Below are 23,397 nucleotides of genomic sequence, written 5' to 3' on the forward strand. Positions count from 1 at the left end.
TATAGATGCGAATGAGAGCTGTGAAATGACTGAAGTTGGTATGTCTGAGACTGGTAGCTTATTGAGAATGAATGTATGATCATCAATCATAATCATCAATCATAATCATCAATCTTAATCATCAATCATACTCATCAATCATAATCATCAATCATCAATCATAATCATCATCAGGGATTATGATTATTATGATTATCATGTAGTTGTGGAGTTTAAGAATAATGAAGTTTCAGAGTTATTTGTGAATAAAGGTAAGGTTATGTATGTGATGATGTAAGTGAGAGTCTTGGAATACCAGTCCAGTCAAAGCAGTTTTTCATTAATATCACACAGAGTAATGAGTTGTCTGTAAGCCAAGAAAAAAAGGTCAAAACCTTTTTAAGTTTGTTTTGGACGAGACTGATGGTAACATAGATAAATGTGCAATGTGGAATAAGTTAGCTGTGGTTAGTCAAAATTTATATCCAAATTGGTGGAATGAAGTCAAAGAAGATCTGAGCAGGAAGTGTAATTTTGACAGTAATATATTTTTTGTGTTCCTTCTGTAATAAGTGAGGTCAGTTGCACTATGGAATCCATTCCTTGTCTTTGATCTATACCTGACAAAATGAGTAACCAAAGTGATTCTATGATATCAGTAAAGTTGTTTAAACCCTGTAAAAACAGTGTGAATGTAGCATTTGACAAAAGTGAAAGTGATATTTTACATGAAGTGTCTATTATCAGAGATGATGATTCAGATTTTGGATATCCATACATTAACATTAAGATTGATCAGCGGGAAGGGAACTGTTTGTTTGAGACAGGTACCAATTTGTGGTATATCTGAACATTTTAGAGACAAGATCAAGCATAATAAGGATTTTGTGGAAATGTCCATTGCACGTGTAAAGATAGGAGGAACTAGTGGTAAGTAAAGCAAGTATGTAAAATGTTAAGTACTGTTAACTTTTAGTATAGAGGACAAGACCTATGACCATGGATGCTTAATGATCTAGAAGAAAATACACACCACGTTTGCAGATTCATAAGATTACATAATTGTGGTGTGTTTATCAAGAATGTAGTATGTAAGATAATGTCATTCCTAGAGTTTTGTCTTATCTATAGGCTGTTCAAATTTATGATGCACTATATAATGATGTTTTGTAATAAATTTGTGCTTTAGAATATGTTACATATATGCTATGAGACTACATGAGTAGATACTTTTGCAATTTTGAAATGGGATAATATACATAATTTGTACTGTAAAAAATAGGAATAGTATGTTAGTATATCTGTGTGTATCACCTTGTTAGTTTATTCTTTCCATTGCAGTTAACTCCGTTTATCAAAGTTTCATGTGTGAACCATTTTTAAATCTCATCTCACATAAGTAAATGCTTTTGGAAACTTAATAGGGAGAGCATACTCCGTGTGATGTAAAGAAGGTATTGAACAGCATGTTTAGTACATAAAACAATGTTTCAGGATTTCGTTGAATGCTAGACTGAAAGTTTGAGAACTCTAGGGAGGAAACTGAAAGCTGTGGGTAGATTGACTCCCACACTGCTGTATGGCTGTACCTGGCTGGACCAGTCAACTTACAAGAAATCGTAGGGGCTGGGTAATGTACTCAAGCACCTGCCAACTACATCAGTGTTGTGACTGAGATTTGTAAATTGTTAACCAAGACTACCAAAGACAGTGTTATTTCACATAAATGTAAGTTTTTTTTAAGTAGGGGGATTAAATTCACAATACATTATGTAACTTTGAATCAGTATGTATTTTTTTTATCAGTTGTAAATGAGTCTTATAGGCCTTCATGTATGTAGGTTAGTTTGTATGTCTTCCACACTATTTGCTAGCATAGTCAATATAACAAGATGTATACATGTCTACTTCCATACACTGATTTTTGCCGTCAAGCTACTTTATTATGTCATCATTTAAAGCTATTTATGACTCTCCCTCCTTTCATGAATCAACATATCCTCAAATACTCTGGTTTATGAAGCTGATTGATTTTGTACTATATTCCTACTCATAATTGAGCATATTCCTCTGGTCTGTACCCATTGTCGTATTTTTAGAATCGGCTCACTCATCGTACACTTAGGCTCTGAATTTTTTCTCGTCTCTTTTTAAGGCTTTGAAGGTGTGATTTTATGGATGTTTACTTACAATTTGTAATTATAGTCTCTGTACTTATTTCCATAGTGTAGTGTTGTAATGTTATAGTTTTACTTTGTATTATTTGTCTTGTAACAGTATGCTCCACAGATCTGAAAAGCTGAATGCCATTCCCTGACATATGTATAGATTATGACTTGTATAGCAGATATTTTTCTGTTTTCTGTAATATGTTATGTACCAGATACTTCTATACATCAGTATTCAACCTTTTGGCATCATTTTGTACACCGATTGTCAAACTTTACAGTCTGTCACAAAATATTGTAAACAAACAGTTTCAAAATTTTGTGAAGGGGATACTGTAAAGGGACACCATCCTCTAACATTACCTTTATTCAACAGAAGTTACAGATACCAAAAATACTTTCTACCTTTTGAACAGGTTAATATTGTCTCAGCTATTTAACTAAAAGAATTTCATATGCTTTTGTATATGATGTATTATATTTCAGACTAAAATGCACAAGGAGAAATTATTTTATTACTTTATCACAATCTATATGTATTGACTCTCTATGTACAGTTACAATTACTTTTCTTTTAGAAATATTTTAAATTACAAAATATCTGGCATACTTAAAATTCCTATTGTTAATTCACAATCTGACAATATTTATTTCTGGTGTCATCTACAAAATGATATAGCTTGGTGAAGATCCCTCTTTTGTCAAGAAAGTTTGTAAACTCTTTTTGTTTTGTAAAATCCCTTGAATATTTTTAGTACTGCAGAATGAAGTAGTAGTGGGTATGGATCTGATGGAATTGAATGAGATTTTAATTTTGGCAATAACAATGCAATTCTTGGTTTTATGGAAGTGGAAATTGTAAAGACAGTGTGATATCAAAAAAGTACCAAAATAGAAATTACACAGCAGACTTACTTAATAGTTAGCATGTAATTTGAAACCTACAGAGTCAAAAAAATTTAAGCTTCAAGAATCAACCCCTGGATGTGACAAACTAGAGCCAACAATAAGGAAAGAAGATATGTAAAAAGTTTATTCATAAATCTTACTTCCCTCAAAGCTTATGAAACCGGTCAATTATTTATAAGAGTGAAAATCAACTGGTGATGCAAGGGAGGGTAAGATTACACAATTCAATGATTACCAGGGTTACCCAGGCCATTTTAGATGGTTGGAATGAACAGTTTTGGGTCCATTGAGCCAAAAATGAAGGGCAACCACTCTTTTTTGACTATCATAGACCACTTTTTGTGTTACCTTGCAAAGATTACAAATCAGCTAGCAATTACAGTAGCACAAGCAATTCTGAATAACTGGTTACTGAAGTTTGGCATCCCCAACATGATAATCACTGAACAGGGCACCATCATTATGTCGGAGATAATGAAACAGCCATTACATCCATCACACATCTGGAAACAAAGAACCAGTCCTTGCACCTGCAGTCTAAAGAGAGGACTGAACACATTCACCAAACCATAGATAAGGTGCTGAGCTACTACTTCAATAGTCACCATAATGACTAGGATGTTTACTTACCCTGTGTAATGGCTGTGTATGATTGAAAGGCGCACATTAGTGTTGGGTTGTAACCATATAAGGTGACGCATGGAAGAAAGTTGCCATAACTTTTTGAGGTATTAAACCTAAGATAGGGAAAAAATGGGAAACAAATGGAATTATCACAAAGCATTAAAAGATATAAGAAAGCAAATGCAAAAGGCAAGCAATAAGGCATTCGATTGGCAAGAGAAAATGGGACAGTATAAAGTTAAACTGCCAGAGTACAGAGCCAAGTGAAGGGTAATGTTAACTGGCCCCTATAACCAAAGAGTAAACTGAAGAAATTTATTATGCAATATTATGGGCCATATGAAGCTGTGGAAATGACATCACTAGTAAACAATCCATTGCAGTTTCTGAAACTCAAACCATTGCTCAGGTGGAGCACAGTTAAGCTTTTAAAGGTGCTTCAGATACTACTACAATTGCCAGCACTACTACCTGGAAAGAAGATAGATGGCAAGAGTAAAGGGGAGTAAAGAATCAAACTCGCATCCAGGCTGCACACAAGATACCATATGCTCTCAGGTCACGCACATAAGTGGTTTGTATGTATATTTTATGAATATTTTTTGTATGATTTATTGTATGGGAGATATGGAGTACATGATAAACTTCATGGTAGATTCTGTTGTGTTTGTATAGTTCTCTTATTTTTCTGTTAGTGTTTTCACTTTGATCTGTTTTCAAGTAATAGGCTTTGTATGAAGTGCAATACAGCAGTGGAACACATGTATATCAGCAAATCAGAATGATTTATATCATGGCTGGTGTATAACAATGGACCATGGGCAGTGTTCTCATGAGGGGGATGTAGGGTGATGCAGATTCCATTTCCCCAGGTGGTGTTGCCACCAAAAATGGGCATGAGTGCAGTCTTTGCAAGGAATTTTGGTTACTTGCAATATTATTTTACTTGTGCATGAATTTTTCTTGGGATAGGGTGTTCATTTCTTGTGGTTTAATGTCAAGAAGAGTATGCTTGGATTATGGGAACCATTCCAAACTGTAGTATTTTTTGTACACTTTTTATTGTTATTTGTACTGTTTATGTAGTGAGTTGGGTTGTGTATTCAGTTTGAGGGTGTATCCAAAATTATGTTTGTTTGTTCTAAATAGTGGAAAGCTCTGGAGAAATACACACAACTAAGAACACATGAGGTGATGCTGATCTCCAAACAAAGGGGATGCTATGTGTTAATGTTAGTGGATGAGATTTGTCAATGGCAGAGAGGATGGGTTACAATATGCCTAACTCAGATGCTCCAGACTGACACAAAGGTGTCTGAGAGTTATTTTTAGGTTGGTCAGTTGGTTGGTTGGTTGGTTGGTTGGTTGGTTGGGGTTGAAGGGACTAAACAGCAAGGTCATCAGTCCCTTGTTTCAAATGTGGTCCATTCAGACAGTCTGACATCTCAGAAAAGTCAGAACGATGAAAGGAAAAGGCTAAAAAAACGTAAAAGTGCAGTCATGCCGTCAATGGCAAAAAAAAAAAAAAAAAAAAAAAAAAAAAAAAAAAAAAAAAAAAAAAAAAAAAAAAAAAAAAAAGAGGGAAGTCGGCAAGAGAGCAACTCCAAAGCTATGCTAGAGGCAGGAAATATCTCACCTCTGAATGATTTTAAATAGCAGGTGGTCTTGCCTCTACTGCATCAACCACTAGAATGTAGACGTGTGTACTGGGAAAGGAGACTAACTAATTCTAAAAAGTGATAAAAACAGAGTAAAAGGGAAAGAAAAGAGGATCTTGGCCCTGCCCCAACAGCAGAGTGAGGTTAAAAACCTTAAAACTGAGAATAAAAACCACTTTCATGGAGGAAACTGAGAGCCAGTTCGACCATCTGGGTCCTATCAGCCAACATTAAAGGTAAAGTGTGGGGAAGTCTGTACTTAGTACGCAGAGCCAAAAGAAGGCGGCATTCCACCAAAATGCTGAGACCAAGGGATGGCAGGAAAAACACTGGTCAATAGCCAGAAGGCCACTCATTAAGTCCATACATAACAAAATATGGTTGCGTTGGGACTGTTTAATAAAGGTAAGGGCCTGGGAAACTGCCATCAATTCTGCAGTAAACACCCCACATGTAAGTGGGAGGAGATGATTTTCCATGTCAACAGAGGATGTGAAGGCATATCCCACATGATCAGCAGATTTAGACCCATCAGTGTAAAAAACAACAGCATCCTGAAACTCCCATAAAATTTGGCGGAAAAAACAACGGAACACCATCGGGGGAGTGGAATCTTTCGGACCTCGAAGCAGCAGGTGGGTTATGTCCACGGTCTGGGAACAAGATAGAATAGGAAGGATGAGTGAGAGAGGAATGGACAGCGATTGCATAAGAAACCAAAAGCTGGGACCGCCATACAGAAAGGGGGAAGGGGGGGGGGGGGTCCCAACTTCCACAGGAGTTTATCAACAGGGCTAGTATGGATGGCACCAGTGGCCAAACTGATACCACAATGGTGGACCAGATCCAGGAGGTACAGTGTGGAAGGAGCAGCCGAACCATAAACTTGACAACCATAGTCAAAGCGAGACAGCACTAAAGCCTGATAAAGGCAGAGAAGGATGGAGCAGTCCGCACCCCAAAAGGTTTGGTCAAGGAAGCGAAGGACATTGAGTATATGGAAACACCCTACCTTCAGGAGTCTGATATGGGGCAGCCAAGTGAGCTTGCTGTCGAAAAGAAGACCCAGGAAATGAAACTGTGGGACCACAGGCAATTGTTGTGCATCATGATAGAGCTCCAGATCGGGGTAGATTGTAGTACGGCGACAGAAGTGGACCACCCATGGTTTTAAAGGAGAGAATTGAAACCCGTGTGAGGGGGTCCATGCAGAGGCACGCCGTATAGCTCCCTGGAGCTGCTGCTCTGCAGAGGCCATCGAAGAGGAACTAATCCAAATGCAGAAATCATCCACATACAGAGCGGGGGATGACCAAAGAACTGACAGAGGCCACAAGGCCATCAATAGCAATGAGGAAAAGTTCTACACTCAATACGGAACCCTGTGGGATGCCATTCTCCTGGGTCTGTGGAGAACAAAAAACGGTACCAACCCAAACCCTGAACGACTGATGGAACAGAAACTGGCAGATAAAAATCGAGAGTGTAAGTAAAATGTGATCGCGCCAAGCCATGTCATAGGCCTTGCGAAAGTTGAAAAATACTGCAACCAAATGGGGTGCTGGGAAAAAGCCTGCAAAACTGTGGATTCCAAGTGAAGTAAATGATCAATCAGAGACCGCCCCTCTTGGAAACCACACTGGTAAGGGGACAATAGACCCCGAGATTCGAGGATCCAAGTGAGCCGACGGGCTACCATCCATTCAAGTAACTTGCAAACAACATTTGTCAGGCTAATTGGCCGGTAGCTTTCAACAAAGGGGGTTCTTACCAGTCTTAAGGACAGGAACCATGATGCTATACCTCCACTGAGAAGGGAAGTCACCCTGGAGCCAAGTACGGTTAAACACCCAGAGAAGATGTTGCCGTTGAGGAGCACTGAGATGTTGAAGCAGTTGGTTATGAATGGAGTCTGGGCCAGAGGCCGTATAATGAGAAGAATAAAGAGTGGAAAGAAGTTCCCATTCAGTAAAAGGTTTGTTGTAAGATTCTGACTGACAAGGGGTAAAACATAATGTGGAAGCTTCGGCCCGCTGTTTCTGGTGAAGGAAAGCAGCCGGATAGGAGGCTGCTGCTGATGCTGTTGCAAAATTGGTCACAAGATATTCCACGAGAATCAACGGGTCTGTGCAAAGGCCATCCAGGAGGTGAAGGCCTGGGAGGGTGGACAGCAACCTTGGAGAGAGCGAAGTGTAGCCCATACCCATGACATAGGGACAGTAGAACCGAGGGAAGGAACAAAGCTTTCCCAACACATCCATTTGCTCTGTTTGATTAAGTAAAGGGGCTTTAGCATGAAGGCATTTAAAGGTAATAAGATTGGCAACAGATGGGTGCCTCTTAAGGTGTTGCAAAGCTTGACTGTGATCACGGATGGCAATGGCAATTGCCATACTCCACCACAGGACTTGCTTGACAGTGATCACGAATGTCAATGGCAATGGCTGTACTCCACCATGGGACTTGCCGGCGGCATGATGGTCCACTTGAGTGCAGTACAGAAAGGCTAGCAGCGTGAACAATTGCGTCAGACACGTCACATAGGACGTCATCAATACAACCTGACAAACATGGATAAAAAACAAACTGTGCAGTATATAGAGGCCAATCGGCACATTGAAAAGACCAACGAGGTAACCTGTCCATCGGGGAGCAGGAAGGGAGCGAGAGAATCAACAGGAAATGGTCACTATCACAAAGGTTGTCATGTGGCGGCCAGTGTGAGGGAGGGAGGGAGGGAGGGAGGGAGGGAGGGAAGGAAGGAAGGAAGGAAGGAAGGAAGAAAGAAAGAAAGAAAGAAAGAAAGAAAGAAAAAGGAAGAAAGAAAGAAACAAAGAAAAAGAAAGAAAGATAGATAGATGGATAGGTAGATAGATAGAAGGATAGATAGAAGGATAGATAGAAGGATAGATAGAAGGATAGATAGAAAGAAAGAAAGATAGATAGATAGATAGATAGATGGTCTGCAAGAAACTGGTCTATGAGAAGACCCTATCTAGATGGAAATGCACTGCCCCACAAGGGATGATGAGCAACCCCGAGAAAGAGGAAGGGAGGAGGAAGTTGCTGAAGAAGAGCAGTTAAGGCAGCAGGCGTAAGAGTCCTGTCAGGAGGGAGCTAAAGATTGCAAACCGTGACCTCAGAGTCCAGGTGAACCCTAACAGCAACCGCTTCCAATGTAGTTTGAAGAGGAATCCACAACGTCCGTACGGACCAACGTACAAACACCACCGGAGACCGCAGGGGCCCGACCCGATTTCAACAGAAAACATGAAACCCACAGATGGTCAGTGAGTAATCATCAGTAAATTGAGATTCCTGTAGAAGCACAAAAGCTGTAGAGTAAGATGAAACAAGGGATTCCAATTCTGGAAGGTGATGGTGGTATCCATTACAACTCCACTAGATAGCCACAGAATGATGATTCAAATGGGGGTTGAACAGGCTAAAGCCAGTCATGCCACTGAGTCACCACTTGTCACCGACAAGGAGGGGCGACACCCACGAACAACAGATCAGAATCAGCATCCAAAGGTGGGGATGGGACCTCTGGTGACACCAGAGGCTCCTTGCCCCAGAACTTATGTGTCTTCTTCTTTTCTGTTTTAGATCATGGAGGGCTATGTGGCATAAAGGAGCCAGCTGCAGCAAGATCGGGAACAGAAAGAGATCAGGCAACCTGGGGGCCCACAGACCATGGTTCTCGTAGTCATCTCGTGGCAGCAGACCTTTGACCTGGAAGATGCCGGTAAGGGGTATCCCAGGAGGGGCGCCCTTGACCGGCGGACGCCGAAGAAATGGGACACGTATCGGCTGGTGAGGGGGAGCAGCGCCCAGAGGAGAAGGTGTGGGAGCCGCAGGGGAGGGGGAGGAGAGGGGTTCAGGACTGGGGTAAGGGAGGCGGAGGAAGGGCTGAAGATTTAACTAAAGCATAGCTAGACGTCATGGACACAGGGTGAAGACGTGCATACTTCTGCATACTTCTTACGAGCCTCGGTGTAGGTTAAATGGTCAAGGGACTTCTACTCTTGTATCTTCTTATGAACTGGGCAATCTGGTGAACATGGAGAATGATTGGCATGACAATTAACACACACAAATGGGACACGTATCGGCTGGTGAGGGGGAGCAGCGCCCAGAGGAGAAGGTGTGGGAGCCGCAGGGGAGGGGGAGGAGAGGGGTTCGGGACTGGGGTAAGGGAGGCGGAGGAAGGGCTGAAGATTTAACTAAAGCATAGCTAGACGTCATGGACACAGGGTGAAGACGTGCATACTTCTGCATACTTCTTACGAGCCTCGGTGTAGGTTAAATGGTCAAGGGACTTCTACTCTTGTATCTTCTTATGAACTGGGCAATCTGGTGAACATGGAGAATGATTGGCATGACAATTAACACACACAGGAGGGGGAACACAGGAACTCCTCTCAGGGAGTGGACGTCCACAGTCACCACAGAGAGGGGCCTGCGAACAGCGGGAAGACGTGTGCCCAAAACGCAAGCACCTAAAACATCTCATAGGTGGTGGGATTTATGGCTTCACATCACATGGATAAACAATGATCTTTACTTTCTCAGGGAACTTAATCCCTTTGAAGGCCAGGATAAAGACACCAGTACCAATGCAATTGTCCTTCGGACCCTTCTGAACACGCCAAACAAAGTGAACACCCTGCCAGCTGAGATTGTACCGAAGTTTCTCATCAGTTTGAAGGATGAGGTCCCTGTGAAAAATCACACCTTGAACCATGTTTAGAGACTGTTGGGGGGTAATGGACACAGGAATTGTGCCAAGATGGGTGCAGGCACAAAGGGCCACAGACTGGGCAGCTGAAGCAGTTTTGATCAACAACGAACATGACTGCATCTTTGTCAGAGAGTCCACTTCGTCAAACTTGTCTTCAATGTGTTCCACAAAAAATAAAGGTTTGGTATCGGTGACAGTATCCCCATCAGTCCTGGTGCAAACTAGGTAGTGGGGGAAAGGTTTCGCTCCTAGCTGATGAGCCTGACCCTCCTCCCAGGGGGTAGCCATGGATAGGAAGGCCGAAGGAGCAGGATAAGCAGCACTAAAAGAATCAGTTCCACACGGAGAGATGGCCGCAGAAGAATGGCCAGAGTTCTGGACCTGTGTGTGTTTCATTTGCATAGCGTCCGCCTTGATACCACCCACTCCAATCAGGGGCTCTCCCCATGGGTGCCACCCAGCCACAAGAAGGGCTGTCTGGCACGGTGGCCATTGCCAGGAGTTCTGATGCTCCAGGACAACAAGCAACCACTCCTAGGCTTACACGAGGAGGTCACAGCTCAGGTATCAGAAGTGTGATCCCTGTGTGTTCAGGGGGCTCAACCAAAAGGGTACATAGCGACCCCACCACACGGGCTGCCTACCGTGCAGGCTATGCATCCTAGCATCAGACAACGATGTGAAAGAAAAGGTGGAATGAACTAGGACGGCACATGTCGGAGACACTAGGTAAGGCGCTCTTCCCCAAATTGCTCACACTAGGGAACAGAAGTTTAGTAATGGAGGTCAAACCCCAGAAGGGAACCAGGGAACGCCAAAAGGATGAGGTGATTATGCAACAAAACCAAACTGCAAAGCCAACAGAACCAGGAGGATAACAGGGCCAACTTAAAAAAGGACACCAAGAGAGGGAGAGGAGAGGGGGAAGGGGAAGGAGCAAGGAGAGGAAATTAGGAAAAGGGCAAGGAAATGCAGCCCTGGAAAGAAGGAAGGCTGCAATAGCTCGGGGCCCCATGCTCGCCATGCACGTACTCACGGAAGGACCGTGAGGCCCATGGCAGAGGTTAATTTTAGGGATAAAAGATGCCTTAGGATGCCAAAGGGATATCATGGCACTGTATCCTTACTTTCAAAGGGCTGGAATGTATTATATCTAATCCATATTTACAACCAAAATAGTTGTTATAAGCTGCTATGAGCAGGGGTGACAGAAAGGGAGGATGAGGCTAAAATTATGAGGTAGTGTGCTACTGGTAAATGGTACAACTTGTGGCGTAGCAGGAACTGTCTTACAGCTAATATCAATGGAACCACTATAATGAATATGATACAGCCATTGTTGTATTAGCTGAAAAAACTACTGAAACTACTACCAATCCAGACTTAAACTTACATAAGCAACGCTTAAAACCTGACTTCCTTTCACTGGTTAAGCTTACAGCTACACAGAAATCATGCATTACTGCAGAGCAGGTGCTCCAGCATGTGTGGCAATACCATGATCAGTTATTCATAAAAAACATGACACAATGTCCTGGTGTCTGGTATCACCATGGTTGTGACTACTGTGTGTTATTTGTATCTACTTTAAGTGGGAAACCACCTGATTGCTTTAGCTTTTATTATGACTACCAGTAAACTGTGTTAATATTCGGAAACAGTACTTAAGTTAGTAAACAGCAAATGAACAAAGTGGTTCACACTGAACCTGAGAAGAGAGAAGTGGAGAATATTGGACATATATGAAACATCTATTAAGATTTTCTTTATAAATGTTAACATATCACAACTGGAGAGACTGAATCTCAAAGTGGAAGGTAGTGCTCTACCATGGCTTTGCCTGGTGTAGCAAACAACTGTTGTGCTCATTCAGCAGAATGACGTCATGAGGAGGGAAGCGTACATCAGCTCAATAATTAGGTGATTTGGCACAAGAGTGCATATTCAGCACTCAAGAACATGTATTCAGTACACTGAAAATGGAGAAGATGCCAGCCATCATCTACAGAAGTCCAGAAGTCGAAGTTATGATGCCTCCCTACTCCAGTAGAGCTTCTGGAGGAGCTAGCTAGATAGGAAAACCATGGCAAATGAAGTCAGTTTCCCCCATTTGAACACACACACACACAACACACACACACACACACACACACAACCTAATTTAGACCATCAGTCTCAGTAGCATTAATCTGCACACAGAAGGCCCAGTTATGCAGTTTATGCTGGCCACTAGCTATGAAAAGAAATTTGCTTGCAATCAAAGATGAAGCAACCAGCCATTGCTGTCAGACTTTGCTGTCAAGGGCTGCAGGCCTCTGCTTGAGCTGAGCCTGTACGCAGTTTACTGGTTGACTACCATCTGCCAACAGCCGCCTCCCTGGTGGGCCATGGTTTTGAGGCTGGTGAACTAGCTACCCTTACATCACTGCCCTCTGTGGACACGTGTAATTGCTGTTCACTGTCCAGAACAGGCACATGCCATTGTCATCAGTCATCCCAGTGGCTGCAGTTTAACCCCACCTACTCCATTGTATTCTCTGGCGGGTCAAAATAGCAAGTAAGAATTAAGGTGGCTTCCTACTCCCTGTCACCCGTAGCCATTACTGCCTTGCATCAGCACTCTACTGCTGTGCTGATTTGCTGATTACAGCATGATGGGTTACCATCGTACTGTGTGCCACCCCGGGCCACCCTCCTTGCAGACAACTGCTGATGCCAGCACACTTTAGCAGCTATTGTCACCTACATCATGGATGCAAATGACACTTCCCTGATGCCATCACTGTAACTGTTATGAATAAAAGACTTTCTCAATCAGGAACATTTATCTGATGGGTCACCATACAACAACTGCTACCACCAGCACTGCAGACATGCTAGAACAGGGAAACTGCACTACAGTCTGAAATATCAGCAGCCCAATTCACTTGCCAGCTCAGGGGTTATGCTCTACTGCTCATCATGGGTACAGCACTGACCTGTACAAGTGATGTCACAAATGTAAACAATGTGTGCCAATGCCATCATAGCCAATCTACTAACTGCTTCCCTTTTATATCTTTTGACAGATAACTACTGCCTGGTTTCTGTGAAAGTTGTAGACAGCCTGCAGTTCCACGTGTTTTATCCACACTACCTTCACAAATGTAGTTTTGTCTTCCAAGGTAAGCCCTAAGCCACAGACTCAGTATCACCTCATGTGTTCTTATATTCTTCCAGGAAGATGTATAAATATGATAGTACAGGACCTTTGCCTGACAGTCTCATCTTGCATAAATATAATGTTATTGTTATTGATGATACTTTTAATTATTAATAATTAAGAAACAATTATTTATATTCAATTATTACTGGTATTAATGAATGATTAGTAATTGTTAAGACCAATAATAATAATAATAATAATAATAATAACAGAACTAAAGAAGCCTCAGACAAGCACCGTCATGGTCGGGGACGACACTTGAACCCTATGCCCGCCCACAATGGTAACGACACTGCTAGCCAACTGAAAAATGATTTAAATCCAAATAGAGGTGTTTTGCAGGATATGCTTCCTGCAACCACCCTAGAAGGAAAACAAAGACAGAGGATGAGATGGTCAGATGAAGTTAATCGACACCTCATGTTCTGTTATTACCAAGCAACAAACCTAGGAACCAACACAACTGGATACAGATCACAAGTATACACAACATTTATTACCAGATACCCAGAATTAAAATTTTTAACAGAACAACGACTAGCTGATCAGATCCGTGTAATAATCAAAAATAACAGGATACCCCAGTCAGAATTAGAAAACATCAAACAACAAGTACAACAAATACTGGAACAAAATAATGTGCAATCAGAAGAAGAAGAAAATACAGTAATGGACTCAAACATCCCAGAGCAAACAAATAAAGAACAACACACACAAATTAAACAATCAGAGGAAAGCGAAATCTTAAGACAGCCACCAGAACAAGCACAAATAGAAGACGAAGTGACACACATGTTAGATATAGAAGAAAAATTATAGAATACAAAGACACAAATACAGACATTAGACCATTCTTGCATAGACCACCAAATAACCCACAAGTCGAAACAACAGTAAAAACTATCAACACAATCATACACAACAAAATAAATGAAAACACAACTATGGAAGAGTTACAACTACTGGTTTATATAGGAGCACTCACTACAGTAAATATACACACTAGGCAGAGATCAGAACCAACCAACACACAGAAGAAACCCACAAAACCAGTATGGCAACACAGGCTACAGATCAAAATAGAAAAACTGAGAAAAGACATCGGACAGCTAACACAATTTATAAGAAATGATATCTCGGAAAAAAAAACGAAAAAGGTTAGGTAAAATCTCACAAAGAGAAGTGACAGAGCAATTAGACGAAAAGAAGCAGAAATTACAAGCATTAGCCAAATGAATCAGAAGATACAAAAAAAGTGAAAACAGAAGGAAACAAAACCAAACATTCAACACAAACGAAAAGAAATTTTACCAGACAATAGATAACACACACATTAAAATAAACAATCCACCAAACATAACAGACATGGAACACCTCTTGAGCAACATATGGTCAAACCCGGTACAACATAACAGACATGCACGGTGGATACAAGCAGAAACAGACACATACAAGATGATACCACAAATGCCTGAAGTGATAATTTTGCAACATGAAGTCACCCAAGCAATTAATTCTACTCACAATTGGAAAGCCCCTGGAAATGATAAAATAGCAAATTTCTGGTTAAAGAAGTTCACCTCAACACATTCTCATCTAACTAAATTATTTAACAGTTACATTTCAGACCCATACACATTCCCTGATACACTTACACACGGAATAACATATCTGAAACCTAAAGATCAAGCAGAACCCAGCTAAATATCACCCCATCGCATGCCTACCGACAATATACAAAATATTAACTTCAGTCATTAAACAGAAATTAATGACACATACAACACAGAACAAAATTATAAATGAAGAACAAAAAGGCTGTTGCAAAGGAGCACGAGGATGTAAAGAGCAACTGATAATAGATGCAGAGGTGACATATCAAGCTAAAACTAAACAAAGGTCACTACACTACGCATACATTGATTACCAAAAAGCTTTTGATAGTGTACCCCACACATGGTTACTACAAATATTGGAAATATACAAAGTAGATCCTAAATTGATACAGTTCCTAAACATAGTAATGAAAAATTGGAAAACCACACTTAATATCCAAACAAATTCAAATAATATCACATCACAGCCAATACAGATTAAGCGTGGAATATACCAAGGAGGCTCATTAAGTCCTTTCTGGTCCTGCCTTGCTCTGAACCCACTATCCAACATGCTAAATAATACAAATTATGGATACAATATTACTGGAACATACCAACACAAAATCACACATTTGCTATACATGGATGATCTAAAACTACTGGCAGCAACAAATCAACAACTCAACCAATTACTAAAGATAACAGAAGGATTCAGCAATGATATAAGTATGGCTTTTGGAACAGACAAATGTAAGAAAAATAGCATAGTCAATGGAAAACACACTAAACAAGAAGATTACATATTGGATAACCGCAGCGACTGCATAGAAGCGATGAAAAAAACGGATGCCTATAAATATCTAGGATACAGACAAAAAATAGGAATAGATAATACAAATATTAAAGGAGAACTAAAAGAAAAATATAGGCAAAGACTAACAAAAATACTGAAAACAGAATTTACAGCAAGAAACAAGACAAAAGCTATAAATACTTATGCCATACCAATATTGACCTACTCATTTGGAGTAGTGAAATGGAGGAACACAGACCTAGAAGCACTCAATACACTTACACGATTACAATGCCACAAATATAGAATACATCACATACATTCAGCAACAGAAAGATTCACATTAAGCAGAAAGGAAGGAGGAAGGGGATTTATTGACATAAAAAACCTACATTATGGACAGATAGACAATTTAAGAAAATTCTTTCTAGAACGAGCAGAACCAGCAAAATACACAAGGCAATCACTCATATAAATACATCGGCTACACCACTGCAATTTCATAACCACTTCTACAACCCTTTAGATCACATAACATCAACAGATATGAAGAAAGTAAATTGGAAAAAGAAAACACTTCATGGCAAGAACCCGTATCATCTAACACAGCCACACATCGATCAAGACGCATCCAATACATGGCTAAGAAAAGGCAATATATACAGTGAGACAGAAGGATTCATGATTGCAATACAGGATCAAACAATAAACACCAGGTATTACAGCAAGCATATTATTAAAGATCCCAATACCACAATGGATAAATGCAGACTTTGTAAACAACAAATAGAAACAGTAGATCACATCACAAGCGGATGTACAATACTAGCAAATACAGAATACCCCAGAAGACATGACAATGTCGCAAAAATAATACATCAACAGCTTGCCTTACAACATAAACTTTTGAAACAACACGTTCCTACATACAAGTATACACCACAAAATGTACTGGAGAATGATGAATACAAATTATACTGGAACAGATCCATTATAACAGATAAAACAACGCCACATAACAAACCTCACATCATACTCACCAATAAAAAGAAGAAATTAACACAACTAATCGAAATATCCATACCCAATACAACAAATATACAAAAGAAAACAGGAGAAAAAATTGAAAAATACATCCAACTGGCTGAGGAAGTCAAAGACATGTGGCATCAGGATAAAGTTGACATCATACCAATTATACTATCAACTACAGGAGTCATACCACACAATATCCACCAGTACATCAATGCAATACAGCTACATCCAAACATATATATACAACTACAGAAATCCGTAATTATTGATACATGTTCAATTACCCGAAAGTTCCTAAATGCAATATAACACATACCGTACAGTTAAAAGGAAGTGACGCTTGATCAAGGTCCGCGTCACTCCATTTTTAACCGGACTTAACGTCTGAGAAAGTGAAGGAAATAATAATAATAATAATATACCAGTCGTAAAAGGCAACGAAAAGAACAAACCACTAACAGAGCTAACCCCCCCTTTTAGTGTGATTAGTTGGTTCAGGACAGAACTAATGAAGCCTCGGACAAGTGCTGTCATGGTCGGGGACGACGCTTGAACACTATGCCCATCCACAATGGTAACGACACTGCTAGCCACACTGAAAATGATTTAAATCCAAATAGAGGTGTTTTGCAGGATATGCTTCCTGCAACCACCCTAGAAGGAAAACAAAGACACAGGATGAGATGGTCTGATGAAGTTAACCAACACCTCATGTTCTGTTATTACCAAGCAACAATCTTAGGAACCAACACAACTGGATACAGATCACAAGTATATACAACATTTATTACCAGATACCCAGAATTAAAATTTTTAACAGAACAATGACTAGCTGATCAGATCCGTGTAATAATCAAAAATAACAGGATACCACAGTCAGAATTAGAAAACATCAAACAACAAGTACAACAAATACTGGGACAAAATAATATGCAATCAGAAGAAGAAGAAAATACAGTAATGGACTCAAACATCCCAGAGCAAACAAACAAAGAACACCACGCATCAATTAAACAATCAGAGGAAAACGAAATCTTAAGATGGCCACCAGAACAAGCACAAACAGAACACGAAGTGACACATATGTTAGATAAGGAAGAAAAATTTCAGCTGACATATATAGAATACAAAGACACAAATACAGACATTAGACCATTCTTGCATAGACCACCAAATAACCCACAAGTCGAAACAACAATAACAACTATCAACACAATCATACACAACAAAATAAATGAAAATACAACTATGGAAGAGTTACAACTACTGGTTTATATAGGAGCACTCACTACACTAAATATACACACTAGGCAGAGATCAGAACCAACCAACACACAGAAGAAACCCACAAAACCAGCATGGCAACACAGGCTACAGATTAGAATAGAAAAACTGAGAAGAAACATCGGACAGCTAACACAATTTATAAGAAATGAAATATCAGACAAAAAACGAAAAAGGTTAGGTAAAATCTCACAACAAGAGCCGATAGAGCAATTAAATGAAAAGAAGCAGAAATTACAAGCATTGGCCAAACGACTTAGAAGATACATAAAAAGTAAAAATAGAAGGAAACAAAACCAAACATTCAACACAAACCAAAAGAAATTTTATCAGACAATAGATAACACACACATTAAAATAGACAACCTACCAAACATAACACACATGGAACACTTCTGGAGCAACATATGGTCAAACCCGGTACAACATAACAGACATGCACGGTGGATACAAGCAGAAACAGACACATACAAGATGATACCACAAATGCCTGAAGTGGTAATTTTGCAACATGAAGTCACCCGAGCAATTAATTCTATGCACAATTGGAAAGCCCCTGGAAATGATAAAATATCAAATTTCTGGCTAAAGAAGTTCACCTCAACACATTCATATCTAACTAAATTATTTAACAGTTACATTGCAGACCCATACACATTCCTTGATACACTTACACATGCAATAACCTATCTGAAACCTAAAGATCAAGCAGACACAGCAAACCCAGCTAAATATCGCCCCATAACATGCCTACCAACAATATACAAAATATTAACTTCAGTCATTACACAGAAATTAATGACACATGCAATACAGAACAAAATTATAAATGAAGAACAAAAAGGCTGCTGCAAAGGAGCACGAGGACGTAAAGAGCAACTGATAATAGATGCAGAGGTGACATATCAAGCTAAAACTAAACAAAGGTCACTACATTACGCATACATTGATTACCAAAAAGCTTTTGATAGTGTACCCCACTCATGGTTACTACAAATATTGGAAATATACAAAGTAGATCCTAAATTGATACAGTTCCTAAACATAGTAATGAAAAATTGGAAAATCACACTTAATATCCAAACAAATTCAAATAATATCACGTCACAGACAAAACAGATTAAGTGTGGAATATACCAAGGAGATTCATTAAGTCCTTTCTGTTCCTGCCTTGCTCTGAACCCACTATCCAACATGCTAAATAATACAAATTACGGATATAATATTACTGGTACATACCAACACAAAATCACACATTTGCTATACATGGATCATCTAAAACTACTGACAGCAACAAATCAACAACTCAACCAATTACTAAAGACATTGAAGTATTCAGCAATGATATAAATATGGCTTTCGGAACAGACAAATGTAAGAATAATAGCATAGTCAAGGGAAAACACACAAAGTATGCAGTCATGTGAAACCAGGAGCACCAATGTGGGAAATTATTAGGGACATTTTACGGGACCAACAAGACAACAAAAATAATCATGTTGTATTAATTGGAGGAGCAAATGACGTGTATTGTAACGAGTTAGCTAACGCTATTATCAGTCTCAAAAGTGCCTTCAGTTCGATAGAAAACCAAAAAGTAACTTATTGGTATACCACATAGGCATGACCTCATATCTGCTTCATGTGTGAATGCCGAAATTAAGGAAGCAAATAAACAGATACAAACAATGTGTCAAGTGTACCCAAACATAATATTTCTATCAGTCGATTTCCTGCATAGATGCAGCTTTACAAAACATGGCATGCAGCTGAATGGAAGAGGCAAGTCATCTCTGTGCAAAGTAATTTACGAAACATTAGAAACATATGAAAAACAGAGTATCTATGAGTCAGTACCAATTATTGCAATGAACTACCGATACTTTACTGAAAGCAACCATGCAGGAAGTGAATATGTCCTGGAGACAACAACTAAAGCAGCTGCAGAACCACAAATTGTTACAGCATCACGATCAAATTCAGTAACAATGGCAGCACCATTAAAACCAGCAACATCTGAACCAGCTCGAGCAACAAGACCAATAACAGCAGCAGCACAAGCAACAGAAGCAGAAATGGTGTCAACAACAACTGTAGCACTTCCACTGCAGTCACTGGTAGAAAAGAGGAAGGAAACCACAGTGAGTATTGTATCACCACCTCCATCCTATGCCAAAGTGTTATCAAGTGCCTCCACTCAGCCTGCCCACATAAACTATGTAACATGTGAGACAAACAAGAACCTTGAGAAACAGACAACAAAAATATCACCTTGATTAGCGGATAAGAAGACAGAAACCTAAGTAAGTATTTTATCATCTCCATCCCATAGTGAAGTGTTATATAGTGCATCAAATCAGCCATCCCACACAAATGTGTTATCAAGTAGGCCTATATCAAATCCCCCATGCCAGATAAATTATGCAGGAAGTGAAATAAACAAGTCTGCCACCCAAGCCTCAAATAGGACCAAAAAAATACCACAGAGAAGTAATGATTTTTTATGGCCTGCCACAAGGAAGTCAAGCCGCTACCAAAACATAACACCATCACCACACCAAACATGAGGACCAGTGAAAGGCAAACCACCATGTGTGCATCCCATTGGGCCCAAGACATCATGCATCTTCCCTCTTGCTGTGAAAAATCAATATTATTCATGCACATAAATATTAGATCCCTGAAATATAAAGCTGATGAACTTGGTGTTGTATTGAATGGAAATAATAGAATAGTATTATGTATTAATGAACACTGGTTAAGAGAAGAGATAAAACTGTATGTACCACCATGTTTTAATTTAATTACAAATTACTGCAGACCCAATGAAGGTTATGGGGTTCCTCAATATATATAAGTGACAACCTAGGGTTAAGATATACTGTGGTTGATGTTAAGGACATATGTGTTAAAGGCATTCTTGAAGCGGCTGTCATGCTACTACCAACATTACAACTCACAGTTATTTCAATATACCATTCTCCTGATAGTGATGCCGATCAATTTGTAGAGTGTTTAGATAAACTTATTCACCGTACAGAAAAATATACCAAACACAAAACAGTAATTTTAGGAGATTTAAATTTTGATGTAAGGAAAAAAAAGAAAAAACACACAAAAATACTAATTTGCTTAACATGCTAAGATCCCATAATCTCTTCTGTGCAAATTATAGTCCCACAAGGCAACTTTCTTCTCGACAGTTTTATCACAAATATACATAAAGATGATTTTGAATTGGGACTCCTTAATGTTGACTATCTGACAGATCACAAAGGTATATGGGCAAAACTAACAATTAATGAAACAATGGGGGATTGTGAACCAACCCAGTTTGTCAGGTTATTAAATGATAAAGGCATAAATAGCTTCACGGATAAGCTGAAGGTACTAAACTGGAATAATATAATATATGCTGCCAACAATGTTGAGGAGGATTGTAGCAGGTTTCTTAGTACTTTATCTGAAATTTTCAATACCTCCTGTCCAATGGTTACCAAACAAAACAAAACTATGGCAAGAAAGCATGGCAGAACTACTCCACATAGGTGGTTCACACCATATTTACAGAAGCTAAGATTAATGGTCTTGATATGCTATGATAAGGTAAAAAATGGTAGTGTTGACAATGAAACGTATGTTAGCCTCAAGAGACACTATAGATCACAAATCAGAGTAGCAAAATGTAGAGCAAATGGTATCTTCATTAAAAACTCCAATAATAAGTGTAAGGCTGCGTGGAGGGTCATTAAAGCAGAATTAGGTACAGGTAGTCATAGTGTAAAAGTTACAACTGGTGTTAATGTCACCCCAGATGAATTTAGCCCCTTTTTTATCAATGCAGCAAACCCTAATCCCTCATCTCCTCGTAAGAAGAGTTCAAAATCAAATTCACAATCTACTTATATAAACCAGTTTTTGCAAAACTTTGCTGATACTGTGCCAACCTGTAATTGGGGACATGTGGAAATACGTGATGTAATTAATTCAGTGGCAAAGTTAAGTGACTCCAGATCAGAAGATATTTATGGCCTCTCAAATTTTGTGATTAAAAAAAAATAATCGGTTTAATATCATTCCCCCTCTTCACACTCATAAACTGGATATTTGACTGTGGTATTTCTCCAGAATGTCTCAAGAAGACAGTAGTAATTCCATTACACAGAAACGGTGATAAAAACTGCACTAATAATTATCGTCCAATTTCTCTGATACCTATTCTTTCAAAATTAATCGAATATTGTATACAAAAGCAAATTAACATGCGTTTGTCAAAAAACCGTGTACTGACTAAGTCTCAATGTGGTTTTAGGGCCCAGTTATCAACAATTAAAGCTGTTGAAAATGTTGTTTCTATTGTGCAATCTTCTTTTGAATCTAAATTATCTCCTGAAGCTACACTAGTGGACTTAAGCAAAGCATTTGATTCTGTAAACCAAACAATACTGCTGGAGAAACTATGGTGTTATGGCATTAGGGATCTGGAACTCTCCCTCATTAAAGCATATCTTAGTAACAGAAAGCAAACTGTAAGCTACAACGGTCAAAAGTTACAGTTACTGAACGTCACTAGAGGTGTACCCCAAGGATCAGTGCTTGGGCCATTACTGTTTATAATATTTATAAATGACCTGACCAGCAATATGCCATGCAAATCTGTGCTTTACGCAGATGATACAACTTTCATCAATTCAGGGAAGGACATAAATAAACTGAAGGAGCAAAGTAAAGATTTTCTCAGATTATCCAATATGTGGTTTGAAGCCAATGAGTTAGCTATTAACTATGAAAAGACTGTAAATATATCCTTCAGCTTATCCAATGCTGATACTGAGTACACTTCTACCAAACTTCTTGGCATATACTTAGATACGAAATTAACCTGGCAGAGTCACATAGACAACATATCTCGAAAGCTTTCGCGAGTTATCTATCTACTGAAAAAATTACGCACATGTGTTTCTGAAAGCCTGCTGATTAATTCCTATTATGCATTCTTTCATTGCCATATTAGCTATGGTATTCTTTTATGGGGTAATTCTCCATGGTCCAGGAAAATTTTTATTTGGCAGAAGAAAGCCATCAGGAGCATCTCTGGGGTTACCAAAACTAACATATCATGTAGGTCATACTTCAAAGAATTACAGATAATGACAGTCCCTTCTCTTTTTATATACAGCTGCCTTTTGTACATAAAAGAAAACTTTAACAGTTAAAACCTTAGGCAGTCCGTTCATAATCATAACACTCGTCAAACATTTAAGATAGACATACCAACAACTCGACTCAAGAAAACACAACACAGTTATGAATACATGGGAATAAGGCTCTTCAACACATTACCTGTGCAGGCACGTTGTGTCTCTCTTAATATGTTTGAAAGTAAGACTAAAAAATGGC

This window comes from Schistocerca americana, chromosome X (genome assembly GCF_021461395.2).
Source record: "Schistocerca americana isolate TAMUIC-IGC-003095 chromosome X, iqSchAmer2.1, whole genome shotgun sequence".
Taxonomy (NCBI): domain Eukaryota; kingdom Metazoa; phylum Arthropoda; class Insecta; order Orthoptera; family Acrididae; genus Schistocerca; species Schistocerca americana.